The sequence below is a fragment of the Manis pentadactyla genome, chromosome Y, assembly GCF_030020395.1.
Source record: "Manis pentadactyla isolate mManPen7 chromosome Y, mManPen7.hap1, whole genome shotgun sequence".
Lineage (NCBI taxonomy): Eukaryota > Metazoa > Chordata > Mammalia > Pholidota > Manidae > Manis > Manis pentadactyla.
Genome location: NC_080039.1, coordinates 996,453 through 1,021,430, shown reverse-complemented (window position 1 = coordinate 1,021,430; position 24,978 = coordinate 996,453). Strand labels below are relative to the sequence as shown.

Here is a 24,978-nt window from a genome sequence, read left to right as displayed (position 1 = left end):
AATTTTTTAGGTAACCATCTGAAACCACAGAGAAGAAATGCACAGATGCTGTGAGAAAAAGCAGGTTCCTGTAAAAAGGTATTTTTGATAATTATAATTTTTAACTGACACTGGTTTCAACAGAAGAATTTAAGAGAATAATGTATGTAACATTATCTGTGATTTTAATTTATCTTAATTTTAGCAAAACATATGTACAGGCCAACTTCATGCCTGACAAGCACAAAAAAGTAGGATCTTTTTAAAAAATACACATATCTTTCCTTAGCTCTAGGAATTTTTATTTATATGTGTGGGATGTGGCCTGGAAATCAGTAGATTTTAAAATGGCATTAAGAGATAAAAATAAGAGTAAGACAGTTTCTGAACTAATGTTAGAACAATTATCAAGGGAAAAAGTATACCAAAATACTTTACTGTACAAGATGCGAAGTGCCATTAAAGAGTTATATAGAAAGTATGAAATGGGTTAAAAAATTTTAAGTATAGAATACCACTTCTGTCTAGAATATATTAGATCTCATCACTTCAATTAAATGCTTTCATCAAATATGAAATAATACAGTAAACCGAGTGAGAAGTTCTTACCTAAACTGACATGCACTACAATAGAATGAAATACTGCTGTAAATGATGGCCATGCTCTGAAACTTCCCTTCTCAGGAGATTTAAGACTGCTCTTAGTAAGTGGTCACTCAGGCTTACGTTTTCACATGCCTGTAAAAGACAAAATATTTTATTGGCAACAAGCTCATATATATATATATATATATATAAAGCTGCATTACTTAGAAATGTCAAGAGAAAAATTATTAAATATAATCTCAGAAGGGAATGAAGAACTGAGGATTTCACTATAGAAGCTTTATGATGTTGAAACTGCAAAAAATACCCCATGTGAATAAAAAGCTGACTTGAAGATTTAAAATTAGCCATTATAAAAGTAAACCTTAACTGAACATACAGTCGGAAACCTGACTATATAACAGCAAATAACTGAATAAACAGAAGAAACTTTCCTTATGTTTTAAGTTGCCCAATAATCATTATTCATTAACATGAAATACTTTTAATCAACTCAGTAATACAGGCATGTATTATGTTAAATAAATGAATATGTTTACTTCTTTGACCTTGATAAAAAGAGACTTTATTCTTATTGCATTATTAGTGAAAAGCTTTCAATTACCTGACTGGAAGACCCCAGAGTTGTAAAAGATGAAGGGCAAGGCCCATCTTGCAATGAAAAATGTGCAATAAATACTACAGGTTTTGCAAACGCACCCCTCACTTCCGTACTAGGGCACTCCAGAAGATATTCAGAGAAGGGATTCAGAATATTAACAAGAACATATTGAGCCCAAAAATGTACATTCTTGCAGTGATGGAGTAGAATGCACAGTGCATCATACCTAAGACAGAAAAATATACGAGTATCACTTTTATTGACATGCTTCTATTTTGATGGCTCAAGTAAATCAACAGGTTTCTGTGAACCAAAAAGATGTTCTTTAGGATTAATTAGGCCTGAGACTTAGTCTAGTCCCACGATTACAGAAATGAATTAAATGAAAACATGTGTAGGTAGATGCAAATCTATCATCAGCCTCTTCCTGATTCAGTGATATTTCCTTAATAAGTATTCTGAAAGATGCTGAAAATAGTTGTGAAATCAAGATATCTTAATGTCCCCATTATTTTTGCAATCAGAATGAAATAGAAACAGGAGCCAATTTCTGAATATTAAAAGCACATCAAGCAATTTTATTCTGATTTTCTCTCAATATTCCTACTAAGATTTTTATTCTATATTGGAAATTTGAAAAAGGATTCCAATAATAGGGAAAAACAAAGCACTACAGTAATGAAACAAACCAACTCTTAAGTCTAATATGAATACAATGAATAGCTATATACCAATCACTGGCAGGGCCATGGACTATTTTCTTTGTGTGAAACCTATTGGTGACGAGGAATTTAGCTGCAAGTTGAATACTAGTCATAGTTATTTCTTGTGCTTCAGGCAACAAGCAATCTTGTCCTTAAACGTAACACACATATATAAACAAATTTTTGTTTAAATAAATGCTCTATGTTTAAAACGTCTTACATAAAATTTTGTAATCTTTATTGCTTATCTTAGCACTTCAACAAATCATATTTCAAAGCAATGCTTTTGTAACAAAAAGAACTATTCAAAATAAAAGCTGTTTTATATTTGTAGATACTGATAGACACAATTCAAATGTATGGCCACTTAAATATTTGACTCTGAAGTAACTGGAACTGAATATGCTCACATATTTAAGATGAAATGAGATTAATGATTTTATGGGAAAAAAAGGTAAAATGAAACAAAAATATTAAACACATATCGATACCTGATAAGAAATCCTAAAAGTGAAATTAAAAGTATTCTTTACTAGTAAGAAGCTAAATGCCTGACTTACCTGGAGCACAGCTTAATTAAGTAAATACCATTACATGTAAGTAGTTTTTTATAAACTAAAAATACTCTACACTGTACTGCATTTGGTTATGCATGAATTGCACATTTTGTTTCCATACACTTCTCTCAATGGCTGGTGACATAATCTGATGTGATCATGTGAGCTCTGATATGTATCTTATCATTTCATCATCTTGGTCTATTGTGTCCATTCGTTTATAAACAAGTACATAAGCATTCCACCACCTTTTCTGCTGCCTGAATGACACGCATTTCGTCATATGATCAAATACTTGTCTGACGTATTCTCCACCAAAGCACTCATTTTTCATTTCTTCATCATCATCCTTTTTACTCTGTTACGTTTCCTTCATCAAATTTATACCAGCAATTTATCTCATCTTTATCATTCCTTTGTTCGGTTCCCGCCTGGCCACAGCTTGTATCTTGCCCCCTTCTTGTGATGTTGAGTTCTCACAGATGTAGATGAATCTTGGCTGTTGTACTGCATCCACTGGTGTCTCTTTTAGGAATAGTTGTATTGTATTTTCATAAATATATATGTTTTTGGGAGGAGATTTCCTCTCAACTACTCCAGTCGCCATCTTCCCGTGATTCCTACTGTATAATTTTTAAAAATAAATATGATTGTATTTAAAAGAAGTAAAAAAGAATAATTCCAACACTTGTTTGACCACTGTGTACAAGCACACCCACATGTCTGTATTTTGCGCTTACTGTGTCTCACTTTCAGACTGCACATACTGTTTTATCAGTTGACTCTCTGGGTATTATCTCTTTCCAGCTTTGCAACACCGGTACTGTGTAAGGTTCCATATCCAGTTCTTGTGGAAATTCAAAGTAATTATTGAATTTAACTGTACAGTCTCTTTCCCAGTCAGAGCCAAATCGTTTAAATTGGATAGCAAGAACAGGAGGTTATTTTTACATTAGCAAGCACTTTACTGTATCAATCTACAAGAAACAGAGAATATAAATGCATGTTTTTATAATCCAAATAAAATATTAAGCAATAGAATTTAAAACTTCATGATCTATCTACATTTACAAATAGATGACTAAATAATAATGAACACAAAGCCACCTTTCACAGTGACTTATTCAAAACATTTATACTCAACCTAAAAATACCTAGTCTCTCATTTGCTGAGAACTGCAAAAATTATGTGATACAGAAACTAATTAGCATCTTGTTCCATAATGTTACTATCTGTCTGATACATACTGCTATTGGATCATGTTACATTTTGATGTTTTACCTTTATGACAATGAATAGGATATGCTATGAGAAACTGAAGAAATACTGTGAAATACATTTATCATTTATCATATGTATCTTCAAAGACATGTTATGAATTGATCCTACAAACCAGTCAAGTTGCTGGATAAAATTAGTTGACTGGGTTTAAAAATCAGACCTGAGTTTAAAGCTTAAGTGGGTGTGAAAATTTTATGTAACCAAATAAAATTATGACAGCTTTTTTAAACTTCAAGAGTAATCTGAAGTATGAAAGGAGAAACTAATAATACCAACTCTTCAGGTTTGAGTTCACTGGCAATTTTGACTTTTAAAATTAATGGCTCAATTGAAATGGTTTATCTTGACAACTGGCAGCATTTCTAATATTGTTTCTCTGATAAATCTTTGAATCAGTTATCATCTTGAGTACCTCCCTTCTACCACCATTAACAAAGCAGACATAGAGCAGAAATAAATTTTGAGGTTGAAAACAACTTCACATTTTTTACTTCTTTTAAATACAATCATATTTATTTTTAAAAATTATACAGTAGGAATCACAGGAAGATGGCGGCTGGAGTAGTTGAGAGGAAATCTCCCAAAAACATATATATTTATGAAAATACAATAAATACAACTATTTCTAAAAGAGACACCAGTGGATGCAGTACAACAGCCAGGATACATGTACATCTGTGAGAACTCAACATCACAAGAAAGGGGTAAGATACAAGCCGCGGCCAGGCGGGACCCGAACGCTCCCCCACCCCAGAAACCAGTAGGATGAAAGGAGTTGGAACCAGGAAGGAGTGAAAGCTCAGAACTGCTAAACAACCAGCTCTAGAAATCCGAACCCAGAGTGCAGACACAAGGTGCACAGTGTGCTAGATATTAGAGAAAAGGAAAAGCAAAACCTGTGGGCAGGTCCCCGCAACCGGTGCCCCTGAGACAAAAGAAAAGTGAGTGCTTTCTGCAAGTCTTAAAGAGACAGGGACCCCACAGCTGGGCAAAGTCATCCCAGCACACTTAGCCAGCAGCTGGGAATCCTGGGAAACTTTAGGCAGCATAAACCCCGGGGAGGCAGCACAGTTATGAAGCCCCTCATGGCACTATAAGCAGCCTGCCCGTCATTCTTCCAACCAGCACGGACCCCAAAACACTGAGCCAGTAGCAGGAGAGTGGCAGCATGTTCCGGAGGCAGCAGCACTGGAAGGGACTGGGAGCAGATGTGTGCGCCAAAGGCACCAGAGGGGACAGGTAGAGAGTTGTGTGAGCCCATAGCAGTGGCGACAGAACAGCCCGGGTGTGGCATGTGTGCACCAGCAGCAGCAGAGACAGACGAGCCTGGGAGAGGTTCATGCAGGAGAGCCCTGCGCACACCTGCAGTGGTGCCAGAGGGAGCAGGCATGCTCTCAGCAGCCGACCGGAATCCCAGCCCAATGCATAGCCACCCGGGCCAGACCCAAAGGCCGCTGCTGGCACAGAGCTGCTAGACAGGGGTGCTGCTTTCACAGAGGAGCGCACCTGGCATGCCTGCCACTCCCGGCAGGGCTCCGTGCTGCTCTGACAGAGACCCCGCCCACAGCAGCTTAGGGGATTAACCCGGTGGCTGCTCCAGGAGTGCGGGTAACCAACACAGGCAGTGGGGAAGGGCAAGGCATCCAGAAAGCAGGAAAGGACTTTTTTCTCCCAGCTAACACACCACAACCTGCCTACAGCCACCGCTATCATCATGAAAAGGCAAAAAAAATACACTCCAGTCTGAGATAGTTCAGACAACACTGGAGAGAGGAGCTGCAGAGACAGACCTAACCAGTCTCCCTGAAAAAGAATTCAAAATAATCATCATAAACATGCTGACAGAGCTGCAGAGAAATATGAAAGAGCTATGTGATGACGTCCAGAGGGAGATTTCAGACATCTGGAGGGAGATTACAGAAGTGAAACAAACTCTGGAAGGATTTACAAGCAGAATGGATAAGATGCAAGAGGCCATTAATGGAATAGAAACCAGAGAACAGGAACAAATAGAAGCTGATCCACAGAGAGATAAAAGGATCTCCAGGAATGAAACAATATTAAGAGAACGGTGTGACCAATCCTAAAGGAACAATATCCGCATTATAGGGGTACCAGAAGAAGAACAGAGAGAGAAAAATGGATAGAAAATGTCTTTGAATAAATAATTGCTGAGAACTTCCCCCTACTGGGGGCAGAAATAGTTTCTCAGACTACAGAAACACAGAGAACTCCCAAGGGATGGGACTCAAAGTGAACAACACTGAGACACATCATAATTAAAACGGCAAAGATTAAGGACAAGGACAGAGTATTAAAGGCAGCTAGAGAGAGAGAAAAGGTCACTTATAAAGGAAAACCCATCAGGCTAACATCAGACTTCTCAAAAGAAACCTTACAGGCCAGAAGAGAATGGCATGATATATTTAATCTAATGATTTGAATTCTTTTTCAGGAAGTTTGGTTACATTGATCTCCCCAGATTCTCTCTCAGAAGTTGTCTGGGTAATTTTGGACTGGACAAAATTCTTCTACCCTTTCAAGACATTGGAGATAGTCACAGGCAGGTGGCATGTTTATCAGCTGGGAGAACAAAGTCACTACCTAATAGTTGGTTGCCTTGCCCTTCTCTGCTTCCTGTGATTACCCACACACTGGGAATAGCAATCAGGTAAATCCTTTTAGCCACCACATGTGGGACAGCCTTTGGGGCAGCTGAGAGCACTGCAGGGAGTTTCAGGTGCATCAGGGGTGCTCTCCTTCATGCCTTGCACCAGCCTCATCTATGTGGAGCATCTGCACACTGGCAGCAACCTCTGGGTCTTTCCCCGGCAGCTGCATGCAGACAGGAGACTCTGGGCAGCTGCTGTGGACTCGGCCACTCTCCTGATCCTCGGCTGCTGTGGTCGAGCCACTCCTGTGGGGAACAAATGGTAGGCTGCTTATCACTGTGAGGGGCTTCAAGGTTGCATTGCCACCCAGGTGATTGGGGTGCCTGAAGTTCCTCAACATTCCCAGCCTGCTCAGTTGAGTGTGTCAGATGACTCCATCCAGCTGTGAGGTCACTGTCCCTTTAAGACTTTCAAAAATCATTTAATTTTCTTTTGTCCTGGGGGAGGCAGATGCAGGGATGCACTCACATATTTTACTTTTCCATTTTTCTAATCCAGTACACCATGCAATGTGTGTCTGTGCTCCCAGTGCAAATTACTGGGGCAGGTTATGTAGCAGTTCTGCACTTCCAATCCCTCCCCCTCTGACTCCTATTCTCCTGCTGGTGAGCTGGGGTGGGGAAAGTGCATATGTCTCGCTGGGCTGTGGCTTGTATCTTACCCTCTTCATAAGATGCTGAGTTCTCACAGATGTAGATGTTGTCTGGCTGTTGTACTGTATCCTCTGGTCTCTCTTTTAGGAGGAGTTGTGTTTGTTGTATTTTCAAAATATATATGGTCTTGCGCGGAGATTTCCACTGCCCTACTCACATCACCATCTTGATTCCACCCATCTATGGTTCTTTTTTTTTATGTAATAGTTTGTGGCTCTACATTTCCCTCTAAGCATGGCTTTTGCAGTGACTCCTCAGTTTTGGTATGTTCTGTCTTCATTTTCATTCATCTCTGAGTAATTTCTAATTTTCCGTTTGATTTCCTCTTTACTTTGTTGATTGTTCTGGAGCATATTGATTTCCATATATTGGTTAGTTTTCCAATTTTCTTCTATTTATTGATTTCTAATTCCATTCCTCAGTGGGCAGAGAACATACTTTGTATTCTCTCAATCCTTTTACATTTATTGAGGTTCATTCTAGGGCCCACAGCAGCTTGGGGGACTAAGCCGGAGGCTACTCCAGGAGTGTGGGTAACCAACTCAGGCATTGGAGAAGGCAAGGTGCCCAGAAAACAGGAAAGGACGTTGTTCCACAGCTGACACATGTGCTACCTGCCTACAGCTACCTAAATTGCTATGAAGGGCAGAAGAATTTGGGCCAGTCCAGAATTACACAGAAAACACCCGAGAGGGCCTGGGGATATAGAATTAACCAATCCCCACAAAAAAAGAATTCAAAATAAAGGTCATGACCATGCTGATGGATCTTCAGAAAAATATGCAAGAGTTAAAGGAGCAAGTAAGGGGGGAGAATACAAATATAAAACAATTGCTAGAAGGACTTAAGCACAGACTGGATGAGGTGTAAGAAGTCTTTAATGGAATGGAAATCAGAAAACAGATACACAGAGTAGCTGAGGCGGAGAGAGATAAAAGAATCTCCAAGAATGAAATAATATTAAGATATCTGTGTGACAAAACCAAATGGAATAATATTCACATTATACAGGTCCCAGAAAAGGGAGAGAGAATAAAAGGTATAGAAACTGTCTTTGAAGAAATAACTGCTGAAAACTTCCCCAAACTGGGGGAGGAAATAGTCTCTCAGATCATGGAGGCCCACAGAACTCCCAACAGAAGGGACCCTAGGAGGACAACACCAAGACATATAATAATTAAAATGGCAAAGATCAAAGACAAGGACAGAGTATTAAAGGCAGCCAGAGAGAGAAAAAAGATCACTTATAAAGGAAAACCCATCAGGCTATCATCAGACTTCTCAACTGAACCCTTACAGGCCAGATGAGAATGGCATGATATATTTAATTCAATGAAACAGAAGGGCCTTGAACCAAGAATACTGTATCCAACATGATTATCATTTAAATATGAAGGAGGGATTAAACAATTCCCAGAGAAGCAAAAGTTGAGGGAATTTGCCTCCCACAAATCACCTCTACAGGGTATTTTAGAGGGAGCTCTAGATGGGAGCACTCCTCAGGCTAAATAGATATCACCAGAGAGAACAACATCACAGCAAAGAAAGCAGACCAGCCAAATACTAACTAAAGGCAAAAATAAAATCAACTACTAACAAGACCAGTTAAAGGAAACACAGAAGAACACATAAAAAACACCTAACATATAAAGAATGGAGGAGGTGGAATAAGAAGGGAGAGAAATAAGAATCATCAGACTGTGCTTACAATAGCTTAATAGTGAGTTATCTTAGACAGTTACATGGTAAAGAAGCGAATCTTGAACATTTGGTAACTACAAATCTAAATCCTGAAATGGCAATAAGTACCGATCTTTTAATAATCACACTAAATGTGACGAGACTAAATGCACCAATCAAAAGACACAGAGTAAGAGAATAGATAAAAAAGTAAGACCCATCTTTATGCTGTTTACAAGAGACTCACCTCAAACCCAAAGACATATACAGGTTAAAAGTCGACGGATGGAAAAAGATATTTCATGTAAAAAATAGAGAGAAATAAGCAGGTGTAGCAGTACTGGTAACAGACAAAATAGACTTCAAAACAAAGAAAGTGACAAGAGATAAAGGATATTACATAATAATAAAGAGGTCAGCCCAACAAGATAATATAACCATTATAAATAAATATGTACCCAATACAGGAGCACTAATATATGTGAATGAAATACTAAAAGAATTAAAGGAGGAAATAGAATACAATGTATTCATTCAGGAGACTTCAACACACCACTCACTCCAAAGGACAGATGTAGCAGGCAGAAAATAAGTAAGGACACAGAGGCACTGAACAACACACTGGAATAGATGGACTTAACAGACATCTACAGAACTCTACACCCAAAAGCAGCAGGATACACATTATCCTCAAGGGCACATGGAACATTCTCCAGAATATATCACATACTGGGCCACAAAAAGAGCCTCACTAATTCAAAAAGATTGGAATTCTACCAACGAACTTCTCAGACCACAAAGGCATAAAACTAGAAATTAATTGTACAAAGAAAACAAAAAGACTCAAACACATCGAGGCTAAACAACATGCTCCCTGATAATCAATTGATCAATGTCCAAATTAAACCAGAGATCAAACATATAGAATGTCATAGTATTCTATAATAATTATTTGTATTTGTGTGGGATCTGTCATGATTTTTCCTTTCACGGTGACAAATGACACTGACAGCATAAAGCCGCAAATTCTGTGGGGTGCAGCAAAGGCAGTTCTAAGAGGAAAGTATACAGCAATACAGGCCTATCTAAAGAAGGAAGAAAAATCCCAAATGAATAGTCTAAAGTCACAATTATTGAAACTGGAAAAAGAAGAACAAATGAGGCCTCAAGTCAGCAAAAGGAGGGACATAATAAAGATCAGAGAAGAAATAAAGAAACTGAGCAGAATAAAACAATAGAAAAAAACAATGAAACCAAGGGCTGGTTCTTTGAGAAGATAAACAAAATAGATAAGCCCCTAGCCAGAATTATTAAGAGAAAAAAAGAAGCTACACACATCAACAGAATAACAAATGGGAAGGAAAAATCATGATGGATCCCACAGAAATACAAATAATTATTATAGAATACTATGAGATTCTCTATGCTAAAAAGCAGGAAAACCTAGAAAAAATGGACGACTTCCTAGAAAAATACAACCTTCCAAGACTGACCAAGGATGAAACAGAAAGTCTAAACACACCAATTAGAAGCAAAGAAATTGAAGCGATAATCAAAAACCTACCCAAGAATAAAATCCCTGGGCCAGATGGATTCATGGCTGAATTTTTTTCAGACTTATAGAGAAAACATAATACCCATTATCCTTAAAGTTTTCCAAAAAATAGAAGGGGAGGGAATACTTCCAAACTCATTCCATGAACCCAGAATCACCCTAATAAATAAAGCAGGCAAAGACCCCACCAAAAAATAAAATTACAGACTAATATCCCTGCTGAACATAGATGTAAAAATACTCAACAAAATATTAGCAAACCGAATTAAAAAATACATCAAGTGGATCATACACCATGATCAAGTGGGATTCATCTCAGGGATGCAAGGATGTAACATACCCCAACATTGGACGATCTATCAACATCATCCACCACATCAACAAAAAGAAGGACAGAAGTCACATGATCATCTCCATAAATGCTGAATAAGCATTCGACAAGATTCAACATCCATTCATGATAAAAACTCTCAACATAATAGGTATAGAGGCCTAGTACCTCAACATAATAAAAGTAATATATGAAAAAACCACAGTCAACATTGTACTTAACAGTGAGAAGCTGAAAGCTTTTCCTCTAAGATTGGGAACAAGACAGAGCTGCCCACTCTCTGTACTGTTATTCAATATAGTACTGGAGGACCTAGACACAGATCTCAGAGAAAAGAAAGAAATAAAATGCATCCAGATTCATAGAAGAGAAGAAGTCAAACTGTCACTATTTGCAGATGACATGATATTTTACCTAGAAAACTGTAAAGACTCTGTTCCAATACTACTAGACCTAATATCAGAATTCAGTAAATTTGCAGGACACCAAATTAATACATAGAAATCTGTTACTTTCCTATACACTAGTGATGAATTAACAGAAAGATAACTCGGGAAAACAATTATATTCACAATTGCATGAAGAAGAAAAAATGCATAGGAATAAATCTAGCCAAGGAAGTGAGAGACCTATACCCTGAAAACTACAAGAAACTCTGAAGATAAATTAGAGAGGACACTAACAAATGGAAACTCATTCCATGCTCCTGGATAGGAAGAATTAATATTGTCAAAAAGGCCATTCTGCCTAAAGTAATCTACGGATTAAATGCCATGTCTATTAAATTACCAACAACTTTCTTTAACAAACTGGAAAAAAACAGTTTTAAAATTCATATAAAACCACAAAAGACCCCAGATAGCAAAGCAACCCTGAGAAGGAAGAATAAAACAGGCGGTATCTCACTCCCCAACTTCAAACTCTACTACAAAGACACAGTAATCAAGACAATCTGGTACTGGAAAAAGAACAGAGCCACAGATCAGTGAAACAGAATAGAGAGTTCAGATATTAACCCAAACATACACTGTCAATTAATATATGATATAGGAGCCATGGACATACAATGCGGAAATGACAGCCTCTTCAACACCTGATGTTGGCAAAACTGGGCAGCTACATGTAACAGAATGAAACCAGATCACTGTCTAACCCCATACACAAAAGTAAATCCTAAATGGATCAAAGCCCTGAATGTAAGTCATGAAACGATAAAACTCTTGGAGGAAAATACAGGAAAAAATGTGTTAGACATAAACATGAGTGACTTCTTTATGAACATATCTCCCTGGGAAAGGGAATCAAAAGCAAAAATGAACCAGTGGGAGGATATCAAGTTGAATATCTTTTGTACAGCAAAGGACACCACCAACAGAAGAAAAAGGCATCCTACAGTCTGGGAGAACATACCCATAAAGGAAAGATCTGATAAAGGGTTGACATCCAAAATATATAAAGAGCTCACTCATCTCAACAAACAAAAAGCAAATCATCCTATTAAAAAATGGGCAGAAGTGATAAACAGACATTTCTCCAAGGAAGAAATTCAGATGGCCAACAGACACATGAAAATATGCTCCACATCGCTAGTCATCAGAGAAATGCAAATTAAAACCACAATGAGATATCACATCACACCATAAGGATGGCCACCATCCAAAAGAGAAACAAAAACAAATGTTGGCGAAGTTGTAGAGAAATAGAAACCTTCCTGCACTGCTGGTGGGAATGTAAACTAGTTCAACCATTGTGGAAAACAGTATGAATATTCCTCCAAATGCTCAAAATAGAAATACCATTTGACCCAGAAATTCCACTTCTAGGAATTTACCGTAAGAATGAAGCATCCCAGTTTGAAAAAAGAGATGCACCCCTATCTTTATTGCAACACTATTTACAATACCCAAGGAATGGAAGCAACCTAAGTGTCCATCAGTAGATGAATGGATAAAGAAGATGTGGTACATACATACAATGGAATATTATTCAGCCATAAGAAGAAAAAAATCCTACCATTTGAAACAACATTGATGGAACTAGAGGGCATTATCCTCAGTGAAATAAGCCAGGCAGAGAAGGCAAACACAAAATGATTTCACTCATATGTGGAGTATAACAACAAAGAAAAAACTGAAGTTACAAAACAGCAGCAGAAACACAGAAACCAAGAATGGACTAACAGTTACCAAAGGGAACGGGACTGGGGAGGATGGGTGGGGAGGGAGTGATAATGGGGGGTGTAAGAAAGGGGGCATTACAAATAGCATGTATAATGTGCGGGGAACAGGAGGGCTGCGTGACACAGAGAAGAAAACTAGTAGTGATTCTACGGCATGTTACTACACTGATGGACAGTGACTTTAATGGGGTTTGTGTGGGGGAATTGGTGATGTGGGCAGTCTAGTAAATGTAATGTTCCTCATTTAATTGAAGATTAATTATACCAAAAAAAAATCCCTGCCATCCACCCCCATCCCATAATAGAAGATGTCCTGGCCTCAAACAATCCTTTATTTTCTTTTGCTAATCATTTCCTTGCCCCACACTCCTGCCAATAAAATCCTTCCATTTTTTTATAGCTCATTGGAACATCTGATTCCTGAATGGCATGCTGCCCACTTAATAAAGCCAATTAGATCTTCAAATTTACCCATTTCAAATTTTGTTTTTTGACATAAATTTTATGTCAAAGGGAATTAAGTTTGCTAATCACCTCACATAAACAAAGGGAGAGTATTCTGGATTATCCAGTTCAGCACAGTATAATCACAGGGGTCTTCAGAAGTAAAAAGTTGAGTCAGAAGAGAGAGTGAAATAGAGACACAGATGAAGCATGGAAAGAATTAGGTGCTACATTGCTCACTTTGAAGATGTAGGAAGCGACCACCAGCCAAGGAATACAAGCAGCCTCAAAGTCTAAAAAAGACAAGGAACTTGATTCTTTCCTGGAGTCTCCAGGAAGGAAGTCAGTCCTTTGATTTTAGACCAGTGAGACACGTTGTTGGACTTTAAACCTTCAGAACCTTAAGATAATAAACTTGGTATTTTAACCCATAAAATTTGGGTAATTTCTTAATGCAGCAGTAGGAAACTAGTACAGTTGGTGTGGGGAATGGTGAAATGTTCAGTTTTCGATGTGTTCAAGGAATCTGAATGTGTTAGATATCTAAGTGGAGATGTCAAGTAGGCAGGTGGAAATATGAGCCTGAAATTTTGGGAAGAGCTATGGGCTGGAGGTATAAATATTGAAATTTTTGCAAAGAGACAATAGTGAAAAGAATGAGTAAGATTAAAAAAGAAGTAATTGTAGATAGAAAAGAGCTTGTCTAAGGACTGAGCCTTGGACCTTACTTTGGGTAGTATTTCATTCCATGCATGTACCACATTTGTTTATCCATTTGCCCACTGACAAATATTTGGATTGTTTCCAGTTTGGGACTATTTTAAATAATATATAATTGCTCCTTTCTAAAGCAAGAAGAAGAGTGATCCCATCTAATGAAAGTTGAGTTTTATTTTGTCCTCCCAGTAGGGCATCAGTACCAAGACAGAATCCTTTTACTTTTCCACCACGCAACTCTGATGACCGACATATTGTCAGTGGTTAAAAGCTAACAAGCACTCCAAAAACGAGGCATACACCAAGATGTAAATACAGAGCCAAATGGCAGGTCAGAGGCAGATACTTAAGCTAGTCTTGTAAGAACAGGCAGGTATTGGAGGCAACAGTGAGTGATAGACCCAAATACAGCGGACTGGTCTTGGGAACAGGAATTAGGAACTAACCCAAGCATATGCTTGGCAATAAAGGTGAGAAAAGTACAAAGTCTGGATAATGCATTCTAGCTGTCAACCAAATGAGACTGGGGACCTGAGCCAGCCTTCTTCCTTGGGCTTCTATTGCATCCTTAACTTGGTACTAACCTCTGTGGTTGTATCTATAGTTCTCTACTTATCACTTGCCCTCTTTTCCCATTTCTCTTCCTTTTTTCTTAATTGTATGTGATACAAAAGCAAAGAAATAATATGTTCAATTAATTCAAATAGATTTTTTTCACATATTAAGACCTCTGAAATCAGGATACATCTTGAAATTGATGGTGTATCAAAGAGTAATTGGCATCATTTCTTTCTTTCTTTGTATATAAAATAATGGTGACATTAGATTCAATTGTATCTTAGAGTTGATGAAATACAAATGCTCTATAATTTAAGGCAATATTTTTCAAATTTTGCATTTTATAAATTGGGGGGCTGGCTTTTACTGAAGCATAAATTTACACAAAATTCTACTCACCAATTTTAAGTGTACAACTCAATGAGTTTACATGAATGTGTGCAGTCATGCAACCACCATCATAATCATGGTAAGAACATTTTCATGGCTGCAAGTTCCCTGGAGCTTCTCTGAAGTCACTTGCTTCTCCTCATCCAGTCCCCTAGCAATCATTTATTCTGCTTTCTATCAAATAGTTTTACCTTTTGTAGAATTTTATGCAATGATATTGCACAGTGTATATTCTCCTTGTGTCTGAATTCTTTCACTCAGCATAATCATTCTGAGATTAATTCTCATTGATGGACATATCAGTTCATTTTTATTGCTGAGTAGTATTTAATTCTATGGATGTATCACATTTTGTTTATTCATTTGCCCATTGACAGATTTGGATTGTTAAATTTGGGACTATTTTAAATAATGTATAATTGGCCCTTTTAAAGCAGGAAGGAGAGTGATCCCATCTAAACCCAAGTTAGGTTTTATTGTCTCCTCCCTGTGGGGTATCACTACCATGATAGAATGCTTTTACTTAAAAAAGGGGTGATGAAAACAAATCTCATATATTTTGGTTATTATCACCCCTTTAAGTATCTGTGAAAGTTGTTAACTAAAAAATCTGTGAATTCTAATCCATGGAAGGAAAATAAATTCTAAAGCTTCTGAAAGCACACTTTCACAAACGATAAAAAATATTAGTTGTTTCCCTGGTGAGGCAAAACTTTGGATAAACATCGGGTTTATCTGAGGAAAATGAAGCCCGCAAAACGTATCTTTTGATCGGAAAAATACTAAACTTCCAAGATTCAGAATTCCATTTGCTTACAAATGGAGGTATCTACAACTCCAGAAGGCCCGGCCCGAAATGGGTTACTGCTTTGTATTCCGGGATTTGGGGTTCGCGAAAGCGTCACCCTAATCGAGATGGCTGAGTGACTAAGGACGTCCGAAGAGCGGGCCCTGAGACTCCGGGCCGCGAGCGGATTGGGCAGTGCGATACGGGAGGCGGGAGGTTAAGACCAGAAATTAGAACCTTTCCACAGAGGGAAGCCTGGGCGCCTAGAAGTCTCGCGAGGTCCTGGCTGCGCCCAATGGAACACTGGCCCCAGCTTAGAACTAGGGGCGCTGCTTGGGGGCGCACGAGTGGGCCGCGAGCTACATTTAGGCGCTTCTGCCGGCGTTGAGAGCAGAGAGCCGTAGCAGTGAAGGCGGAGAAGGACCACGGGCCTAAGGAGAAGCGAGTAACCCTCTTGAATCCCCCGCGGGCCACACGCAGGCGGAAGGGCTTCGGGGGAGAGCACAAAAGGGGAAGACAAGCAGGATCGAAACAAGGAGAAGAGGCGCTGAGCAAGGTTCTGGACTGGCTGTTGGCCCAGGAAAGGGCGGGACAGGTCCCACACCCGTGGAGGAAGGTTGGGAGTGGGGCTGTCCTCTTTCCCACCCAGCTTCCCCCTCTTGTTCCTTCACCTGAGTGAGAACCGCATCACCCTGTCCCATCCACTTGCCCGAAATGGGGGAAGCCCCTGCGTGGGTGTGAGGAAAACGGGGGAATCCCAGACGAGAAGGTTTAGGTCACAGCTCTGAGATGGCCAATGGGCCGGGGAAGCACTGGGTGAAGAGGACGAGAAATTGAAAGGTTAGCTGGGGAGAATTACTAAGCAGTGAAGGGGCCATCAGGTGGGACTGGTTTGTGTGCATATTAATGGCGGCGGGCTGAGGGAGTGTGGTGGGATTAATGGTCTGGGGCCAGATAGGGTGCATCCTGTTTCGGGAGCAATAAGGGAATTTGGTATTCCTTAGAGTTTTGAGTTCTTTATGCTGAATGAGAGGAAGGATTTTGTTTTCGGATGTGTTGGAGGTGGAGGGGAAATAATCAAGAACTCGTGGCATCCTCAAAAGACCAGGGTTGGTCTACTAATTTCTTAACACTACTAGTATTTATTGAAAGATGAGCGACAGAAAATGCGAAAACCTAGTTAACTGCGGGGCTTCGGGTTAACTGAACCTGAAATTTTCCTTTCTCCGTGCAGTTCTCATTTCTAAGAGTTTTTAAAAACCACGTTACTGTTATGTTTGACTAGTTTTGAGCATTAAAAGAATATTTTGTCCTAGGTTTGTATAAATGATCTCATAATCTTTTAAAGCCCAGACTTCTTCAGGGGTGGTGATTTCTTTCTTTCAGGTATGACAGAAAATTGCTTTGTACTAATTTTATTTTCCTGACACAGTTTTAAGGTGGTAATTCGGAGATTACCTCCCAGTTTGACCAAGGAGCACCTTCAGGAACATCTTCAGCCTCTGCCCGAGCATGATTACTTTGAGTTTTTTTCCTAATGATACTACGTAAAATAAATAAATAAAAGAGGGAAGAGGGTAAATGAAAAATAGTTTCTCCCATTCTTTTTTATCCCGTTTTACATTTGATTTTTGAGCCTGTCTCTTTAATGTATGTATACTTGTAATTCAGCCAGGTACCTGCGAGCACATTTACAGAATTGCTTTCCTCTCTGCTGTCTTTATCCTCATATGTACACCAGAGCATACATGAACTTTAAAAACCAGGAGGACATTAGTTTGTTCAGGGATCACTTTGACGGTTATGTATTCCTTGACAATAAAGGTGTGTCTTTGAAACTGAAGGGGAGTTTATCATTTGTATGTTTTAACATTGCATTACAGTGTTTCACAGTTTTTTCTTAATGCCTTCATATCTTTTCTAAGATATGAAGCCGTCCAGTACTTTTATTAACCTGCTATTTATGTAGTTTGATCAACTGAATGAAATTGCTGCTCTTTTCTCTTCTATGACAATTTTTTTGCCCTGGATTAGGTGATCTGTTTACTAGTTTCAGCAATAATACTGATAAATGACTCTCTAAACTTGTATGACAAATTTTAAATGTATAATTCTCATCTTGGTTCAAGGATCAACATTTGTTAACTCAATTCAAATCCTTTAAGCCAATAGTTCCCAGGTGGAATACTGTTTAACATTTTGTTGTACCTCATTAAAACACTGAACCTGGTGATCTCCCACTTTGTGTCCAGGAGTCTGAAGGGTATGGCCCAACTCCTTTTATTTATTATCTGCTGCTTACAACATTTAGCCAGAGAATGTCTAAACTGCATTTTTCCACTTTTCTTTTGGCTTTGCAATCATAGGTGAATGATGTGTCATTTTGTTGTTTTTTTCAGTATCAATTCAGAGTTTGTAAAAATGAAATCTTTGTCAGGAAACATGTCAATAAAAGTTGAAGGATTGCCACTGTGTTTATCCAGCTTTTATTAATCCTCCCCCCCCCCAGTTTCCCCAAACTACCAACTTCTCCACTCAGACTTTATTCCAGTAGACAGTGATTTCCTGGTATTCTGAGCTGTGTTTAACTTTTTCCTCTTCACATTAAACAAATAATGAATCTTTTCATTTTATTGTTTTTTAATATCTTGTTCACCTAGGCTTACCAAAACTTTCACTTAATATTGTCATCACCTAATGATTAATAACCACTGTATCTAAGCTTACGGGATTTTCAATTTTTCCATTTCAATGTAATTCAGTCCATTAAATTGCCATGAAATTAGTCTTTTTGAAATACTCATTAAATATAACAGTTGTGGGAAAAATATCCAAACTCCTTCCTAGCTTGCTAGGCAGAAGTCTCCACAGTTTGGCCTCACTTTTGTTTTCTCAGCTTATCTTCCACTGTTTTCTTCTGATTCAGTCTGGTTTATCTATTCCTTCTCACGTATATCAGTTATTAAGCTAATCTAGATTAACATTCACTAGATTCTGCATTCACTAGAATTTCCAAAATCATGTTTCTTCCATGACTGCCTTCTGATACCTTCTGGTCAATTCTACTTATTTTATTGTGACTTATTCTGTATGCCAATGATCTGACCATAGCGTTTCATATCTTGTATGACATTACTCTATAGCAGCGATCTGGTGTATTTTTTCCAGTAGTCACTTTTTAAAATTGAGATACAACTCACATATCATACAACTCAGTGGTTTTTAGTGCTTTCACAAAGTTGTGCCACCATCACCACTATATAATTCCAGAGTGTTTTCATCACTCAGAAAAGAATTCTACATCCATTAGCAGTCATCTCCCCTTCTTTCCTCCACTTACAGCTTCAGTAGATCCTAATCTAACTGTGGATTCTGGACATTTCATATAAGCTGAGTCATACAACGTGTGGCCTTTTGTGACTGCCCCATTTACTTGGCATGTTTTCAGGTTTCATCCATTTTATATAGCATGTGTCATTACCTCATTCCCTTTTATTTGCATTTTTAAAAATTGTGGTGAAATACACAAATTACCATCTTAACTATTTTTAAGTGTACAGTTTAGTAGTGGTGAGTACATTTCACATTGTTGTATAACCAATCTCTAGAACCTTTTCATCTTGCAAGACTGAAACTATACCCATTCAACAACTTCCCATTTCCTCTTCCTCCCATCCCCTGACAACTACCATTCTACCTGTGAACTACCATTCTCTCTCTATGAAGTTGACCATTCTAGGTACTTCATGTAAGTGGACTCATATAGTATTTGGCTTTATGGGACTGGCTTATTTCACTTAGCGTAATGTCTTCAAGGTTGATCCATCCTGTAGCATGTGTTAGGGTTTACATTTTAAGGCTAAGTAATATTCCACTGTATGTATATACTACATTTTGTATATTCAACCATCAGTGGACACTTGGGTTGCTTCTACCTCTTGGCTGTTGTGAATAATGGTGCTATGTGTGTGGGTGTACAAACATCTGTTCATCTTTTGAACATTGCCCAAAAGTGGAATTGCTAGGTCATATGGTAAATTGTTTTTAATTTTGTATGGAAGCAGCATTCTATTTTCTAGAGCAGCTGCACCATTTTGCATTCCCACACAGTGTAATGCATGAGGGTTCTAATTTACCCTAATTTCTCCAAGTCCTCACCAGCACTTGTTGCTTTTTTTCCTTCAATAGTAAACATTCTGATGGGTGTGAGGGGATAGCTCATTGTGGTTTTGATTTGCACTTCCCTAATGATTAGTGAAGTAATATTTTAATCTTTGCGTATGCTTGAGCATATGACCATCTTTTCTTATGCTTTTTGGCTACTTGTATACTATATTTGGAAACATATCTATTCAAGTCCTTTGAACATTTTTTAAGTAGGTATTTTGTTGTTCTAGTTCTTTATATATTCTGTATATTGACCTTTATCAGATATGTGATTCACAAATATTTTCTCCTGTTTTATAGGTTTTCTTTTCACTCAGTTGATTGTGTCTTTACATGCACAGAAGTTTTTATTTTTGATATAGTCCAATTTATCTATTTTTGTTGCCCATGCTTTTAGTGGCTCCTGGTGCATGTTTTAATAACAGTTTTATTGAGATACAATTCATATGCCACAAAATTCACCCTTTTAAAGTGTACAGTGCAGTATTTTTTAGTATATTCACCGTGTTGTGCAACTCTCACCACTCTAATTTAAAAACATGTGTCACTCCAAAGAGAAACCCTATACCTATTAGCTGTCACTCCCCATTCTCACCAACACTACCCCCAGCTCTAACTAATCCACATTCTATCTACATAGATTTGCCTATTCTAGAGATTTCTGATATATTTTTAAATTAAAATTAATTTGTAGTTTTTCCCCTATGTATCAAAATATCATGCTTTCAAAGTTCAACTTAAATGAATATTTTACTTCCCTGCTGTATCTTTTCATTATGTTATCAGTATGAACTTGGGCTTCCTTTGGTAATATGCTTATTTTAATTATGTGAGTGTTATTTATGTCTGTGGAGAAGTCCTATTAAGATGACCACCACCAAAGAGGCCTGAAAAACAGTGGGTTGACTCTTGTATCCACCTTTGATATTTTCTTTGTTGTAGCAAGTGTGGTATTTTTTCTAAACAGGTCAGGAATATCCTGCTATAGTAGAATTGGCAACTTTTCAAAAAGCTGCAAAAAAAGAAGACTAAGAAAAGAGTTACCAAAGTTGGGACTATCGATGATGGTACAGTATAGTTCTAGTTATGTAAAGCTATTGCATTGGGTTTTGAAAATACATTACCTTTGTGGGAATTAATTGGACTCCAGTCTTTTAAATAGTGAAACATGGAATAAAGTTCATGAGAAATGTAATTCACTGATGAAAACTTTGCTTAATTGTTAGAATGTAGGTGGGGTTCCTCTATAATTTCCACTCTCTTTGGCTGGTAGCATTTCATTCCTCCACAATTAAGCAATCTATTGCTGTCTTTTGAGCAGTAAATCAGCTTAGGTATTTTGATTAGAACACAGTGGAAAAATTCAGATGTTTAAAAGTATAGCAACTCCTTAACGCCTTTTATTACCATTTTTGTGATAATATTTTTGACTTCTGGTTTCCATTATTCTTATAAAGAGGAGGAATTACCATTGAGAGCTGTGATAGAAAATGTTCTGTACTCAAGTAAGTTAACATAAAGTAGATGAAGTGGCCAGTCCTATTTTCTCTGTTTTAAATATGCAGTTAACTGCATGCCTAAGAATTACATTTAACTGAAATACAGGAACTGAAAAACTAATAATTGCCATTTAAGGTAAACTGGATCCAGATTTTGAGCTCTCCATAATTTGTTATGTTGGATAAGGACTTAGCTGCAGTATTTTTTGTATCACACTGCTATTTTAGAATCATCTAATTTTATTTTTGTTATTTACTACTATAATGGTTATTTTGTAGAAAAAACAAAAGACTCAAGACACCATTGCTTATTGGTTGTATCACAGATTCAGGCCTGGAAGACCAGATCAAGTAACATGCTCCAGAGTGCATAGAAACTCCCAAGTATAAGCAATAGGGTGACTCGGGTTTGTTACCCTTTCTGATGTCAGACATATCTAGGAAAGAACTCCAGGAATTAACATCACCTCCAGTGCCACAGCTAGGACATACACCCAATTTATCTTTTTGCTGAACAACTGAGTTGCATTTGTTGAGTTCACTTAAACTGAGATATACCCATACAGGAATTGCTACATGCTTATACATAGTACCCTCTGAAGTTCCCATAACTGACTTTCAGTTCTCCCGTAAGTGTGACTGATTAGTAGGAATAGTGCATTTAAAAAGCCAACTAACAACCCTGGAAGTTCTGTTTTAATGTGCTGTGTCTCATTTTCCCTGACCCCATGTTAGTCCCACACTCCCTTAGTGGATATCAGGAGTTCTGAGAGTTAAGTGACCAGTAAAGCTCTAAAAGGTTTATCTTGTGGGTATGGTTAGGTTGGTTTTCAATCTTCAGTGAAGTAGAAAATTACCACCTTTGATAAACATCCTAGGTAATATTTCCTATTTTGTTTACTTAAAACAATTATTTAGATCCAGAATATAGAACATTTTTGGAATGCTATGTTGCAGATAATGAGAAAATAACATCTACTCCAGAGACACTGCTAGAGGAAATGGAAGCAAAAAATAGAGAATTAATAGGTAAGTGGGCAGGAGGAATTAAAGCATTCTTTTTCCTCAGAAGACCTGTGTGACTCCCACTTCCATCCTAGCTTAGCTGTGTGGCCACTGGGAAGGCACTAAGTTCCTTGAAACTGTGTTTCTTCTACTGTAAAATGAGAATGATAATACCAGCCTCACAGGATGAGAATGCATTGGTAAGAGGGGAGAAATTCTCTGTGACCTTTATTTAGTGCCACACAAATGAACGTAAGTATAAAAAGTTAAGAGACTCATGGGACCTTTAGATTTTGGTAAGCCTTTGAACATCAATTGGTGTTTTCTTCTAATAAACTCACATTCCTAAAAATTTTTTCTTGACCTGAAAATATCAAAAAATGAAATGAGGTACTGCAAAATTGAAAACCTCTTAAGAAATTCTAGTTTGGATGTTGGTTTCTAATACACTGCTGCTAATGTATCAGCTCTAAACATAAGCATAGCCTCTGACACAGGATTTGTAGTCCTAGGAATTCATCCAAAGGAAGTGTGTTTTCAAAACGCTAGCTCTGAGACTAAATAGCATTGTTCAGAATATTGAAAAATGAAATAAATATTATTCTAAAACTTGGTTTTTATTAATGGATGCATAGTATAAGCTTATCTCTAATGTTACAATGAATTTACAGAAATGGAAATAGGTGTCAAAAGGATATTTTAGTCCCTTCTTCCAATTTCTTCCCAGTTGAACAAATCTATAGTGACATATGAAAAAAATAGAATATCTTTTGTGCTTAACTCTCACTGACACTGGGAATTTCTCTTTTGAAATAATTGTTGTACTGTTTTCATTTGAATTTCTTCACTTTTTCAGAAGAATTTTAAACCTTCACAATTGAAATAGAATACTGTAAGACATCTGTTTGACAGTATAGCTGTGAACTTTCTGTTAAGGGGTCTTATTTTCCCACCTTGGTGGTTGTCAGGGAATGTCAGAAAATGGAATCCTTTCTAGGGGTTGATAAGTATTATTAATAATCTGTTTACATTTATGTAGCTAAAAAGACAACCCCACTTTTGAGTTTCCTGAAAAGACAAGTAAGTAAACCTTTTGTTTTTATATTTTTCTCAATACTTTTATATATTGTTTGCATTCTGTAAATGTAAGAGTATTGGGATACTATAGGATAAATAGTTTCTTTTTCTACCATTATTCTGTAAAGATTTAGCTCATTGGCTTCACTCTCTGGCCTTTTCCTTCACTCTGGTTGTTGGACCAGGGATTCACTCTGCAAACCCAGAGAGTCCACTCTTGATTTTCTGAAAATTTCTGGAAATAGCACAAGGCAGCAGTAGGAGACTCTGCCACTAGCAGGCCTTGGTCTTAATTCTCTCTCATGTTCTGAATGGGGTGGGGAGGGGGTAAAGGAGATAGAATGCCACTTGTAGAACATAGGAAGGAAAGATGATCCATTTTAGTGGGTGCACATCATACCTTTGGGATTGAGTTTTTGGTGATGATTATCTTGTTTGAAGGTTTGTGTTGATATTTCTTTCTAGAGAATGAGAGAAAAAAAGAAAGGAGGAGACAAGAAATAGAAAGAGAAAGACAAAGAGAAGAAGAGAGGATAAACTGGAAAGAAGAAGAGAAACAAAAAAGGAAAGATAGAGAAAAGTTAAGGAAGATAGTGTTCCAGAAAGGGACAATTTAAATGATGAACCAAAGATTAAGGTATGAAAATAACTTAAAGTGAATGCATGTTGCTGAAAATTGCATGTGTTTACTTCTTTATATACGCATGCACCTTGTGTTGGTGTAAATAGTGTTTTGGTTTTGGTTTTGTCTTTTTGGGAGGGGGAGGTAAACCAATAGAAATCTTTCCTATAACATTCTTTTTTTTTTAGTTTAAGATAATTTTAAAGGATTAAGTAGTTTAGATATTCGGTGCAGATCTGTATTATTTTTACCATTGAAGATACTCACTTTTTGGATTATTGTTCTCTATTCTTCATAAATAAAGGCTTAGGGCTGGCCGGCATGAATTACAGGTTTTTATTCAGCTTTTCCTTCATATTTGATACATGAAGTTGCCTCATCTGTTTGTTTTCCACTGTCTTCAGGTTCACAGGTTCCTGTTACAAGCTGTGAATCAGAAAAATGTAAGGACCAAGTACATGATACAGAGCACCTACTATCATGCCTCACACCCAGGTCTTCGTTAAACCCTTTTGGTGTTGATGGTAGTCTTACCTGTAGAAAACCCATTCAGACTGACTTGAGTCTTCTTAAAGCTTAACTGCTATAAATTTTTAATTTAGAGAAAGCCCAGATGACTTCGTGATGTGCTGTGTACCCAGAAGCTTCACCAATAGACAGTTAGAGGACAACCATGCATACATAGCTCTTTGTCTTCTGTTTATGTGCCTATCATAACTAGCCTCCCTGTGGGAATACTAGGGATAAATATCCTGCATTCCCTGCTTTCCCTTATCACGATTCCCCCCATTATGTTCTTGCATCTACCTGGGAATCTGTGAGCAGCAGACTGTGATTAATGCATTGCACTTAGGAAGGGAAAAACTTGTAGAAAGCTCCCAGCCTTACTGCTTCCCTTCTGAGGGCATGGCTT

At 37.7% G+C, this 24,978-nt stretch overlaps 1 pseudogene; it reads left to right on the top strand.

Moving 5' to 3' along the window:
• The window catches only part of LOC130682176 (regulator of nonsense transcripts 3B-like), a 50,976-nt pseudogene that overhangs the window by 24,606 nt on the left and 1,392 nt on the right, over positions 1–24,978 (top strand).